Below are 12,209 nucleotides of genomic sequence, written 5' to 3' on the forward strand. Positions count from 1 at the left end.
TGGTTGTAATAAGTCTTAAATGCTATTGGTTCTATATGAAAGTGCCTCTGAGAAGAATGCCTTGCAGAATTTTTCACCCTGAAGGAACTGGGAGGACAGAACTACTCTTACAAGAGTCAAAACATCTTGCTCCTCTTCGTCATTCAGAAATGACAAATGTTGTGAAATGCTAAACCGATAGGTATATTTCCCTTCACAGAAATTATACTATCTGGAGGATTTCTAATAGCCTGAAGTCCAGCTGACACTCGATGACTAATATTTAAAATAAATAATAGACAACAAAATTAATAGCTGGCATTTTAAGTGCTGTAACTTGTCACCAAATACCATAACTCCCTAAACCATTAGCTGCCACCTCCTATAATTGGTAGAACAGTACTATACTCTGCCCAATATTGCTAAAATGTTCTCTAATACCCGCAGACAATTCTCTGGCCTATTTTTGGTGCTCCATTTAACTTTTTGCCAAATCTGAATTACTGGGGTTGAAACTATTCAAATGCTACCTCATGCTAGCTTTTAGATTGATCCTAATTGCATTAATTGATAGTAATTTCCCCATCCAAAATTTTTGGAGAGTAATTGAGTCTTGGTAAGCCTTCTGAAGCCACTAAGGTGCCACCACCTGAAGACTGAGTACACTACAGTGACGAAAAATGCATGCTAGAACTCTGAGTTTGAAAAAAAAAAATGGTTTCTTTATAAACCATATCTTCTGTGACAGCAGTTCTCAAACGGTTGGCAAATAATATTCCTCAGGCTAGATGCAAGATGTGAGCAAACGGTGAAACAAGCTTGTGTTGAGTTTAGCATTTTCCTAGCTATCCTCTGATAGAAGCCACTCTCGCGGATTTCTCCAAGGTTCCCATTCATTACGTGCACTAAATGAAGGAACTGTGGAGGGCTCCTGCGGGTGACACAGGCTGCCAGGCGTTGTGTGTGAGTATGTGACAAGGACGGGTGAGCTAGGAAAGCTAGGGTTCTTGATCTTGCGTGACTTTGCATTTGAATTGGAGACCTAGCTCGTACCCCACCCCACTAAGAGTACAGTAACAAAGAGTATCCGTGAAGTGAATGTGTAGTTCTTCTCATAAGTCGTTGGACAGTGTGGAAGGTGATACAACCTGCTTGTAGGCCCATTTGGCAATATGTAAAATACATAATAAAAAAATAAATCACTTTTGACCGAGGTTTGCCACTGCTAGGAATTTACTCTATGGATATATTTGCTCACATGAAGCAAAGATTTCTGTGAAAGAATATTCTTGGCAGTGGTATTTGTAATACAAGCACAGAAACAACCTGAATGTTGATCAGTGGGGGGCTGGTGAAACAAGTCATGATCCAGCCAGGGAATGGAATACTGTATTAAAAAGAACAAGATAGCACTCTAGTTCCTGACATGAAAGATGTCCAGCATAAGTTTTTAAGTAAAAAGAACTAGTTGAAGAAAAGATCTATACTATGGAGACAGGTGCCATATTTATTTCTGTATAGAGGGTGTGTGTGTGTGTGTGTGTGTAGGGTTTGAATTGTGCACATCTACACAGATTTTTTTTTACAGTACTGTAAATGTATTTTCTTTATAACCTAACATTTTCTTTTCTGTAGCTTTATTGTAAGAATAAAGCATATAATATTAACACCGAATAGGTATTAATCAACTGTATGTTATCAGAAAGTCTTCCAGTCAATTGTAGGCTATCACTAGTGCAGTTTTTGTGCACTGAAAAGTTAGATGTGGATTTTTTGACTGGGGAGGTGCCCCAATCCCAGCGTTACTTGTTATAGACGTATGTTGTTATATACTATAAATACACACACACCATATGCACTTATATAGAGAGAGGATTGTTGGAAGCTTAAGCCGTATGTAAAATTTTAGTGTTAAAATTTAGCAATATCTCAATAAAGTACGACTATAGACTGAGAGAAGTGGGAACTTTTATTCTTTTAAACCTTTTATTGTTTACCTAACTGAATACTTTGGTAATTCTAAAAATACCCAAACAAGTGAATATTCTGAGAGCAGAAGGTAATGAGATACTGAGAAGCAGTTGGCATTGACAATGAAATACTGTTACTAATGATGATAATAACTGAAATATCCAGAGTGCGGACAATTCCAAAAGCTGAACATTGGACGTTGATTATCTCGTTCAATTTCTCGTACCTGCCAACACTGATTTAAAACAAGAGACCCAGGGCATTGCAAGGTTAAGTAGCTAGTGCAAGATCACACAGTGAACTAGGTAAGTGGCAGAACCTCAGACCTCCGAAAGCTTTCTGCCAGCTACTAAGCTACGCTTCCATTCTGCCCTCTACAGCGTTCTCTATTCCTGTGCTGCTTGTATGGCGAGGTGAGGCTTCTGGAGTATCGTAACCATGGCCATGCTGTGGAGCTGGGAAAGGAGAAGGAAGAACTTACTTATCTTTAAGCACTATTTTGGAGCAGAAAGGAAGCCCTCTCTAGAGTGTTTTCTCTTTGAAGCCATCCATTTTTTAATAAGGGGTTTGCATGCAACATTGATATTTTCAGCAATTTGTAGTAATTTCTCAGCTTTCATAGGATTGCTTTGCACACACATGCTCATAAGAGCAGAAGGCAGCTTCGGTAGTTTGGGTAACAGTGGGGTAGAGGGTCAGCAGCAGACTCGGGAGGAATAGGTGTGTATTCACCCTCCTCTGACCAGCACAGTGTCATCATTGTAGTGTCACCTGGATAAGATCAGTTACAGCATGAAGGTGGTTCTTTGGTGTCTGACATTGTAACTGTAATCTTGGATACTACAGTGGAAAGAGCTTTCCTCTGCTTCCTCCACTTTTCATTGCAGAGTGCCCTCTGCTGAAGAAGCAGGGAGGCTTCCTAAGAGTTCTGCACGGGAATAGCACTGTGCATATTTTTTCTCCTTCTTTCTGTTGTAGGGGAGAAAGAATAATTTTCCCTTTACCCTTCTAGGTTCTCATCTGAGGACCCTCTGGAATAAAAGATAAACAGGAGAAAAACGGAAAGTTTAACAACATGTATACTTCCTGTACAGGTGGGAGAAACCCAGGAAAATTAGGTAACTCCCCACAAGGGCCCCAGCCATCACCTTAAATACCACCTCCAGCTAAAGATAAGATGTTGGGCAGGTGGGTGGAGCCAGGTGTGGGAGGCTTTCAGGCAAAGCACAATAGACAAGGGGAAGTTTGTTACCTGGGTTTAAGTTTCCACTTTCCCCAGTGGTACAAGTTTCCAGAGATCGACCCTTTTCTTCCTGGTACGGAGAGGGCAACACCGTTACGAGTAGAGATTTTCCTTATTGATGTAAGTTTCTCTTACGAAAGAGAACTTCTGGCTTTTCAGAGCTTTTCCTGTGTCTGTGGTTTCTTTTTTTAATTTCTAAAAATTTTTAATTTTAATTCCACCATCCTGGGTCTGTTGTTTCTTCAGGATGATCTTCAGCTGATTATTATGCCAAAGGATTATTTTGAAGTGGCAATTTCTCCCCCCCTTCACTGTGTTCTGTTTTTTCCATATGTATGTGTACATACATGTGTATATGTAATTAAAGCCATTTACCTGTCCTTAGCATAGACCTGTATTTGACTTTATACCACACCACACATGATGCTCCCCAAACACAAAACCAGACACAACTCTGAAATCACCTTGCTTGTTATTTTTGTCCTTGAACCAACATTTATACTTCGGCTTGTCAAGAATGAAAAGCCCATCAAAATTTCTGCTTTGTGCAATGGTCCATGCGGTAGACACATACTTTCAGTTTCTTTCTTACATCCTTTGCCAAATTCTTTGCAAACCCTTTGATCTTCCTCTGTTCTCACCCAGCCTCCGAAACCTATTTTACTTTACTTTTCAAGTATTGACAAGTTTTTACAAGTAAACCTTCTTTACGGGTTTGCAAAATTCTTTATAGAGGGAATGCTAGGTTGTGGTTTAGTTCTGTGTCCAGGTTTTCACACGAAACTACTGCAAATTTCCTTTAGTCTTAGGCATAACCTTTGTGAAATACACATATACATGAGGAATCTAAATTTTGCTTAAAACCAAGCCACAATTTTTTTTTTTAGCAATTTTACCCAAATGCGTCAAGCTTTATTAATAGCAATTAAACAGAAATGAGACCTTCTTGTTTGCTTTTTGAACCTGGCTTAATGTGATAAAAAAGAAATGTCTAAAGTGGATTTTTATTAACATGATTGCATTTCCTTGGGAAAGCATCTTTTTATAAAGCTGGTTGATGCTTTTTAGAAAGCTTTTAAGAAAGCTGTTAACGAGTTAGAAATTTTGTGTATTTTATTTTTTACTTTGTTTTCATCAGGATAGCACGTCCTGTAGTTAAAACACTACCAAATCCTATTTCTTTACATCTTAGAGTATGCCCTGCGTTCCAAGTGAAAACTGGAACCCATTATCCGTTACCTCATTTGAGATAGGGAGCTTGAATTGTGTAATGTGTTCGAGTGCTTGGGAAGTGGGTCTGCATAACTGTAGGTACAGCTTAAGGTTTCTTTTCCTGAGATGTTGGTTAATGGCATTAATTGCCTTCAACCTCCATTACTGTACCAGTAAATTAAAGGCTTGAAACATCATTTATGACTGTGTTTCTTCTTTGTAAGGGCCTTTTTGTGTTCATTGAACAGTCACAGCTATTACAATAAGGGCAAACCCCCTTATGTTAATTTTTTTGGTTTCATTTAGTTTTGTATTGTTTTCACTTAGGTCTTAGTGGTAATGTTAGAAATAAGCTGCTTGGTAGGATTTTCAAACTATTTATTCCCGAAAGTGTTTTTGTTCTTTTCTCTCCCCACATCATAAATATATTTGCTCTAGTTTACAAATTTACAGAAAGAGTATTGTTTGGGGGAAAATGTCAAAATATCTTCAGATACCTTCCATTATATTCTTTGTTGCATAGCAGTATTTTCATCTTCGTTTCTGTTTTATTAAGAGGTTTTCTTTTACTTTAAGAATTTGAAGTCTGTCAAAACAGTGCATTAAATGATTCTGAATCCTCATGATACCATGTTTCATTTTCTTCTCCTGGTGATGGGCAGCCTGAAATGCAATTGTGACATGTCTGTAACCTTTTCCATACATCCTGACCAAGAGAGATCTCAGGCCTCTAGACCTGATCCAGGATTAGGGTGCAAAGAAATTGGTTGGTTAATAAGGATGGGTGAGAGCTTTCTGGAAAGCTTGGCGCTTCTAATGTGTGTGTGGAAGCAGGACATTTGACTTTCCTATTTCTAGGTATTTATATATAGAACATTAAATTCTTCTTTGCTCACTGGGTACATTGAAAATCGCCTTTTCCTTAGTTTACAATTTTACTGACAGAAAAAGAGCAAATGAAAAGTCTATTTATACAACTTGGACTGGTTTTCAATTCAAGTTGAAAACTTAAAGATCTATAAATTATAGCAGGGTTACTTCACTTGAAGGTCTGTGCAGTGTACCACGTTGTTATTGAGAAAAGGTTTTCATGGGAAGACGTGTCAGTTGAATTTTGGCAAATAGGACTGGGTCATCAACTGGACCACCCAAGCTCTTGACCTCTTCCCACTAGACGAGTGTTACCCTAGAATCATCTTTTACTACTGGCATTCCCATGGTGGCTAACTCTTTTTCCTTGAATTGTACTTAGCAGATGGTGTTGAATGTATGCATATATTTTTGTGATCAATGTCAAGTTGAAGTCTGAATTAGTACAGTAGAGAAGTGTGTAATGGCAACATAGCCGTAAAGTGTTAGAGTTGGGTGTTAGATTAATTCCTTGCCATCTGTCTTTATTTTGCTTATCTACTTCTGTGGACACCACACAAGCATTCTGAGTGCTTTTTCAACACTGTGTATGTGTGTGTGTGTGTGTGTGTGTGTGTGTGTGTACACATATGCCAGCACACAAAATTTCAACAACAGCTATAACATTCTTCCCTGTACCCAGGGTAAAAAAACAAAATTGAACCCCTTTTCTTTGAAAATTTCTATTGGCATTTCTAATCTTCTCCTAGACTTTATTTTTTGTCCAGTTTTCTGTAGTGAGAGGATAAGTCATTGTGTTGGAAAGGTTATGGGGATTTTGCTCTAGAGCCCTAAAAAACAAATCTGTTGACAGTTTCTGTATTGCTGTGTTTTCTCATTGGAGCTCTCAGTATTCAGCTATAAAATGTTAATAGAAGTGGGAAGTAGCTCTTTAAGAGGAAGGAATACATGAGCTAGTAGTCCTCAGAGCACATGCTTCGGTGGGCTCATTGATCAAAGCTGTATCATTAGCAGAAGTGGTGGAATCTGCACAGTATTTTCGAAAGGTAAGGAGCCATTTACTTTTAAATGACACAAGGGAATTATTTCTAAAAGAGTTTATATATTTGTTACAATTCATGATGAAATGAGGCTTCATTGATTTTTGGCAAAGGAAAATGATGAGTAGGCATTTACTCATTTAGATGTGAATGGGAAGACAATTTGCCACCCTAAAATATATCTCTTTGATAAAAAGATTATTTTAGGCTGATTATTTTTTTAAGAAACTGCAGACCCGGGAGAAGCTCTGCAAACTGAGTAGAAGTTACCCTTTTGTAGGCATCATTTACATGTGTAAGGGAGCTGTGCACTTGGAAGAGTGTCTTCAGCTCTGGACCAGCAAGAGGCTGACCTTACACCTCTAGAAACTGAGCGGTGGAGAAGGCAACAATTGAAATCTAACACCCTTACCCTTGTTTACTGTGCTTTTTCTGATAGCCTCCCCTGACTGACTGCCCACCCTCAACATCTTTTTTTGTCTTTAGCTGGAGATGGTGTTCAAGGTGGTGCCTTAAGCCATTTCAGAGGTCACTCAGTCTTTCTGGGTCTGTCGCATGTGCACAGGACATATACATATTATTAGACTTGTTCTTCTTCTTATTTTTCTTTTATTCCAGGGAGGTCTCAGCCAAGAACCTAGAGGGGTAGAGAGAGAGCGAGGAAGTTATTTTTCCTCCCCCGCAGTCATGAAAAAGAACCTTAAAGTTACAATAATAAGACGAGAATGGGAAATAGCATTTTAAAAAATAAGTCTTTTTATGATTTACCCGAGTTTGTTGACATTTGTCTGAGAGCTTATCAAAGAACTCCACTGCATTAACCAAACTAGACTTCTTGTTGTGGACACGAAGGGTGTCTCATGACTTTTGCTTGGACTCTTGTATACTTTATTTCTGTGAGTCTGTGTTTAATGCCTTCCTAGACTTTGTAATTTTGAATGTTTAAATATTTCATTTTATTTATTTTAATTTAAATTCAGTTAGCTTAAATATTTCATTTTAAAGGCGACCTCTGTGTGCGTGTGTGTGTGCGCGCGCGTGCACGTTAAGGGTTTTCTGTCAGAGATAGTACCAAAAATGAAGTCCTCTTCTGCCTAGGCTTTCAAAATTCACAACTCTCAACCCAGCAGCCTTGGGGAAATACGGTGATATCAGTGATTTCTGCCTGAGTCAGAACCACAGCCGCTGGTGTAGAAGCCCCTTGCCAGTTGATGTGCTCTCAGCCCTCTTGGTTTGCCATACTCCAACCTTCTCGAACCACCCGATGTTACCAGTTGACCATCCTATAGCCTGTGGTACAGATGGCTAGATGAGGTTGTACAGACCCTGATTGGCAGCATTGCTATTTGACCAGGTAATGCAGCTTGCTTGTTTCCTCATTTGCAAGTCCAACCCAGCAATACTTGCTTCTTGACCCACATGAATGTTGCTTGATGTGGGCACTTCGTGCCTGGAAAGTCGCTCGAGTTCTTGGGATAAAAGATGCACTCTAAATACCAAGTTTTACATTATCGATTGCTTGCTAGAGTGTGCTTTGTGCGTATCCCACCCAACCTAATTTTCTCACTAAAAAACTTTGCCATCTTGCCTGCTGAGACTTCCTTTTCACTACTTTCTGTTGGCTTCTCTCCTCTCTCTGCCCATGCTGTGATAAAAATCACTATGGTTAAAGGTAAAGTCAAACCTTTTAAAAACCGAATTAAGTATTGTGTTTTTCCCCGTATCTATGATAAATGGTCACTGACCAGAAATCTAAAGAGCATCAGGGGAAAAGAAGCATAAATAACACCCCCAAATGTAAGGATATGCATTAGTGCAGAGGGCAACAGCTCCTTGAATCCTGCCACTGTGCTGGGGCCCTTTCAGGAGGCTTATGTATAAAGTGGCACCTTGATGGCCACTGGTCAGGACTGTAATTGGAATAGTGTTGCCGCTGGAACTGCTGTTGCTGCTGGCGTCTTTTCAAAAAGATAGGGCCTTTATCTCTTTACCATTAACAGATGCGATAGCAAAAATGGCTTTATTCATAAATTGCCCAGATTGAGGAAGACCTTAAGCTGAAAGCAGGTCAGCCCAAGCTTCATAGGCTGTAAGCCCTGAGCATCGCCGAAAAAAAGCTTTTCCAGAAGTTTAGACAATTTGGGTGAATTATGAAGTCCTTGAACTATTGTTGGGTCTATAATTTTTCAGGAGGCTGGAAAATCACCAAGAAAATGACTAATAAGACTTTTAATACATTGCCATATAGTTGTTAAAGTTCAAGTGGTAAACAAATAAAGGATGGAAATGTCATTCTGGTTTCTAAATATACTGTAATTTCTTTATGAGATTCCTCTTATCAGGCAACTTCCGCCCTTAGGATTCTTTGACATCTAATTTGTTGAACTGTTTATAAAACATAGAAATGTGAAGATGCATTAGATGTTGTTTACAAAATATTCATGGACCGAACTAGAAAAAACTACATTTTGAACTCCTGACTGTTGAATATAGTCTAATGTGGGTACATTATTAGGGGGCTTGCTTTGATGTTTCTGTTCCTAGGGAAAAAATGAGCATGAGATGACTTTTGACTTTGGGTGGTGGATTAGATTATTTTTTTAGCAAATAATGATCCTCTCCCTCTATATCTCCATGGGAAGATTGCATGTCACCCTATCCCACTGACAACGGCCTTGGCCATGTGTCTTAATTTGGCCATTGGGATGCTGGCGAATGTGATGGGAGTAGAGGCTTAAAATGTACCAGGGCTGTTGGACTTATTACCCCATTGTGTCTGAAATGGACATGCTCCAGCCCACTCTTTAGTCCGAGGGGGGAGGCTACTCTTGTGAAACTGACTTGAACCTAACCTGTAGCTTAGAATTAAGCCTGAGCCCAATCTAGATCATTTGAACTCAGAACCAATCGCACAGATGTGTGAGCAAGAAATAAGTGCCTCTTGTTATGTTTCATGAGTTGGGCTGATTTGTTGTACAGGAAAAGCCAACCGAGACCCTTGGCATTAGCTTTCTTAACATTTACAATTTCAGCTCTCCTCACACATGTCCATGAAATTGAGAAACTTGAATTTTGCTACAGCATGAAATTGAGTTTTGCACACTCATCTAGCAAGCAGAGCCTGCACTTCCTTTCCGTAGTAATTCTGTTTCCTATTCATTGCATGCATATTTTAGGAGGGGGAAAGGTGTTCTAAGGTGGCATTTGAGAATTAGTTTGGGAGTTGACTTTTGTGAATATCGGAGGTTCACCAAACATTGAAGTTTACTGTAGAGAATCTGCAATTTACATTACTTAGCTGTACACATTCCATTTGGCAAGGCAGATTAGAAGGGCTTATTGCCTGATTTTTCTTCATTAATATAAACGACGAGGTGTGCACATGTAAAACATGGGGAGAACGTGGAAAGCTTCAAAGACTGGGTGATGGAGTAGAGGAACTGGCAGTTCCTGAAGTAGAGGGGTCTGAAGGTTCGAAAAATGAGACCAGATATTTTTGAGATGGTTAAAATTTCTCCTCCAAGGCCAAACAGCTTTTCTTCTCTTCGGGAAGGCGCCGGGAGGTAAGAGCAGACGCTCCCCGTGCAGACGCTCATTGCCGCAACTACCTACGAACACACCTGTTAGTAGCTCTGCTCCTTGTGCTGTCTCTCACTCCCTCACACTGATTTCTGGGATCACTTCTGAAACAAACCGCCTGAACCGAAATCCTTGTCTTAGGGTCTGCTTCTGGCAGGGACACCAGATTCCAGATTGTATCCTAATGTGGTCCCCCCGCCCCCGATTGATAGAGGAATCCTGTTGGTTAGAGAAGAAAGTAGTCATTGGTTTGCTGTTGGGATTTATTGTTTACAAAAAAGACAAGCGTCTCTTCATGCATTTTAAGAAAGAATAGTCCTATTTTAATACAGAATGTTGCAGAAATAAGCAATCATTCATTATTGAATGTTGATTGTTGACTGTTTTTTGAGTTTAGATTCCCAGGACCTGTTACATAATTAGGAAACGGTTCTGGACTCCATGAATGAAGGAAAGCATAGAACATAGTCTGCTTCCCTCAGGAGCTCCTTGTGTAGGTGCAGAGACCGCCAGGTAAGCATGCCGCAGCGGTGGCCACCTGCTGTCGTCGAGAAACCGATTAGGTGTGAAGGAGCACGGGGGAGTGCACCTAACTCAGTCATTCCAAAGGAGCCGACCGGTGAACCAAGTCCAAGAGAACTTAGTTTGACAGACTAGCGGATGGGAAAAGAAGTCCCAAATGGGAAGAAGGGAATGATCAAAGGTATAGAATGGTAAGACCGTGTCGTCGTAGGGGTGGAGCGCTTTTCCTTCTAGGTTCTTTGGCTGGTCTATGATTAAATTGTTCTCCTCTTAATCTGTCTTATACACTTTAATTTCAAACCTACAGGAGCACATAGAAATGAGACTCGGGGTGACTAAAGCGGGCAGCTTTTATACCTTGTAGACAAAGACAAATGTGTCAATAATTGATAAGGTACAAGTTTGGGTTTGAAGTAACCAGGTTTGTTCATATACCTTTCTTGGTCCTAAATTCCATGTGTCTGGTGATAAGGATGCCTTCTACCCTCCCTGTACAAAGAGGGCACCTCTCACCTGGGAGATTTATTTTCTTGCTTTCAGGGGGACAAAGGAGAGTTAGACTGGACTTCTTGTATTGTTTGTTTCTTAAGTAACTTTAACTCAAAATAATCTAATGCCAAAGTGGTATATTTTGGGGTGGCATATTCCATTTTCCCTCACGTATTTTTGAAATAGCAAAATTTTCGGTATGGCTGAAGTGTACGGTGTTCATGGTACAGTGCGAAGGAATGAAGAGAACCCAGGCACCCACAGCTCTGGCCTTGGGCCCTGCGCTTAGTGTGCGTTGTTTTAATCATCCAACAGCTGTACCCTCTTTTTTTTTTTTTATAATGATTTTTTATTATATTATGTTAGTCACCATACAGAGCTGTACCCTCTTTAAATGCGGAAAGCCCATGGAGCTAATGGGATAGGCCCACCCAGAGTCTGAGACTCCCCTTCCAAACCATGCTCCAGGTAGCTGAGACCTTGGGATTTTCTTCCTAAGTATCTCTGCTCACTTTGAGGACCCGCACAGTTTTCTTCCCCAAGTCTGTCTTCCTAAGGGAGGAGTATGACATTAGGTGTTAGGACCCTTGGGTGGCCAAGAGGCATCTGGTTAGGGGACGTGGATGGAGCTTAGCCATACGAGTTGGGCTGTCCTGAGGTTTGTTAGGGAGTCTTCTCATGGTGTGGGAAAGAGCAGGATAGGAAAAACAACAACAAAAATGGGAAGCGAAGGCTGTAGTGCAAGGCTTCCATTTGTACTTTTGCCCTGGGCTTTGCAGATGTTAGCAGTGTGCTTACATGAGAGCCTTACTCTTACCTGTGATTCAGGAGCAAAGCTTGTCCCCTGATAAGGGACTAAGAATATAGCTGGGGTTTCTAGGAGAGTGGTCAATGTGGTAAATGTTCGGAAAAGCTTCTGTAAAAATGAAAGCAAAACACAAATGGTTAAAAGAGTAAGTATTAGGTGTATTTCACTAAGATGCAAAAAGTTTTTTTAGTGAAAGCAAGAGCAGATTAGGGATGTCTAGCAGCATTGCTGAGTGCCGCTCGGAGGCCACCTGCAGTTGGAGACCATGGCTCTGTCAGGGAACCTGTTGGCACTGTTGTCTCCTTTTTCTCTCCCTCAGCAGGCTGGATATAGGAGAGAAGGTGGCTGCCTTTGCTCATGAGACAGTGACTGATGTCAGGTTCAGTAGCAATGAGAGAGAGCAGATTCAATGAGTTAGAAGTGCTAGCAAGAAAGGGATTGAAATGATTCCTCATGGGATTTAAGTTCTACAGGGAAATAGGCGGAACTGGAAGGG

This window comes from Ursus arctos, chromosome X (assembly GCF_023065955.2).
Source record: "Ursus arctos isolate Adak ecotype North America chromosome X, UrsArc2.0, whole genome shotgun sequence".
NCBI classification, from domain to species: domain Eukaryota; kingdom Metazoa; phylum Chordata; class Mammalia; order Carnivora; family Ursidae; genus Ursus; species Ursus arctos.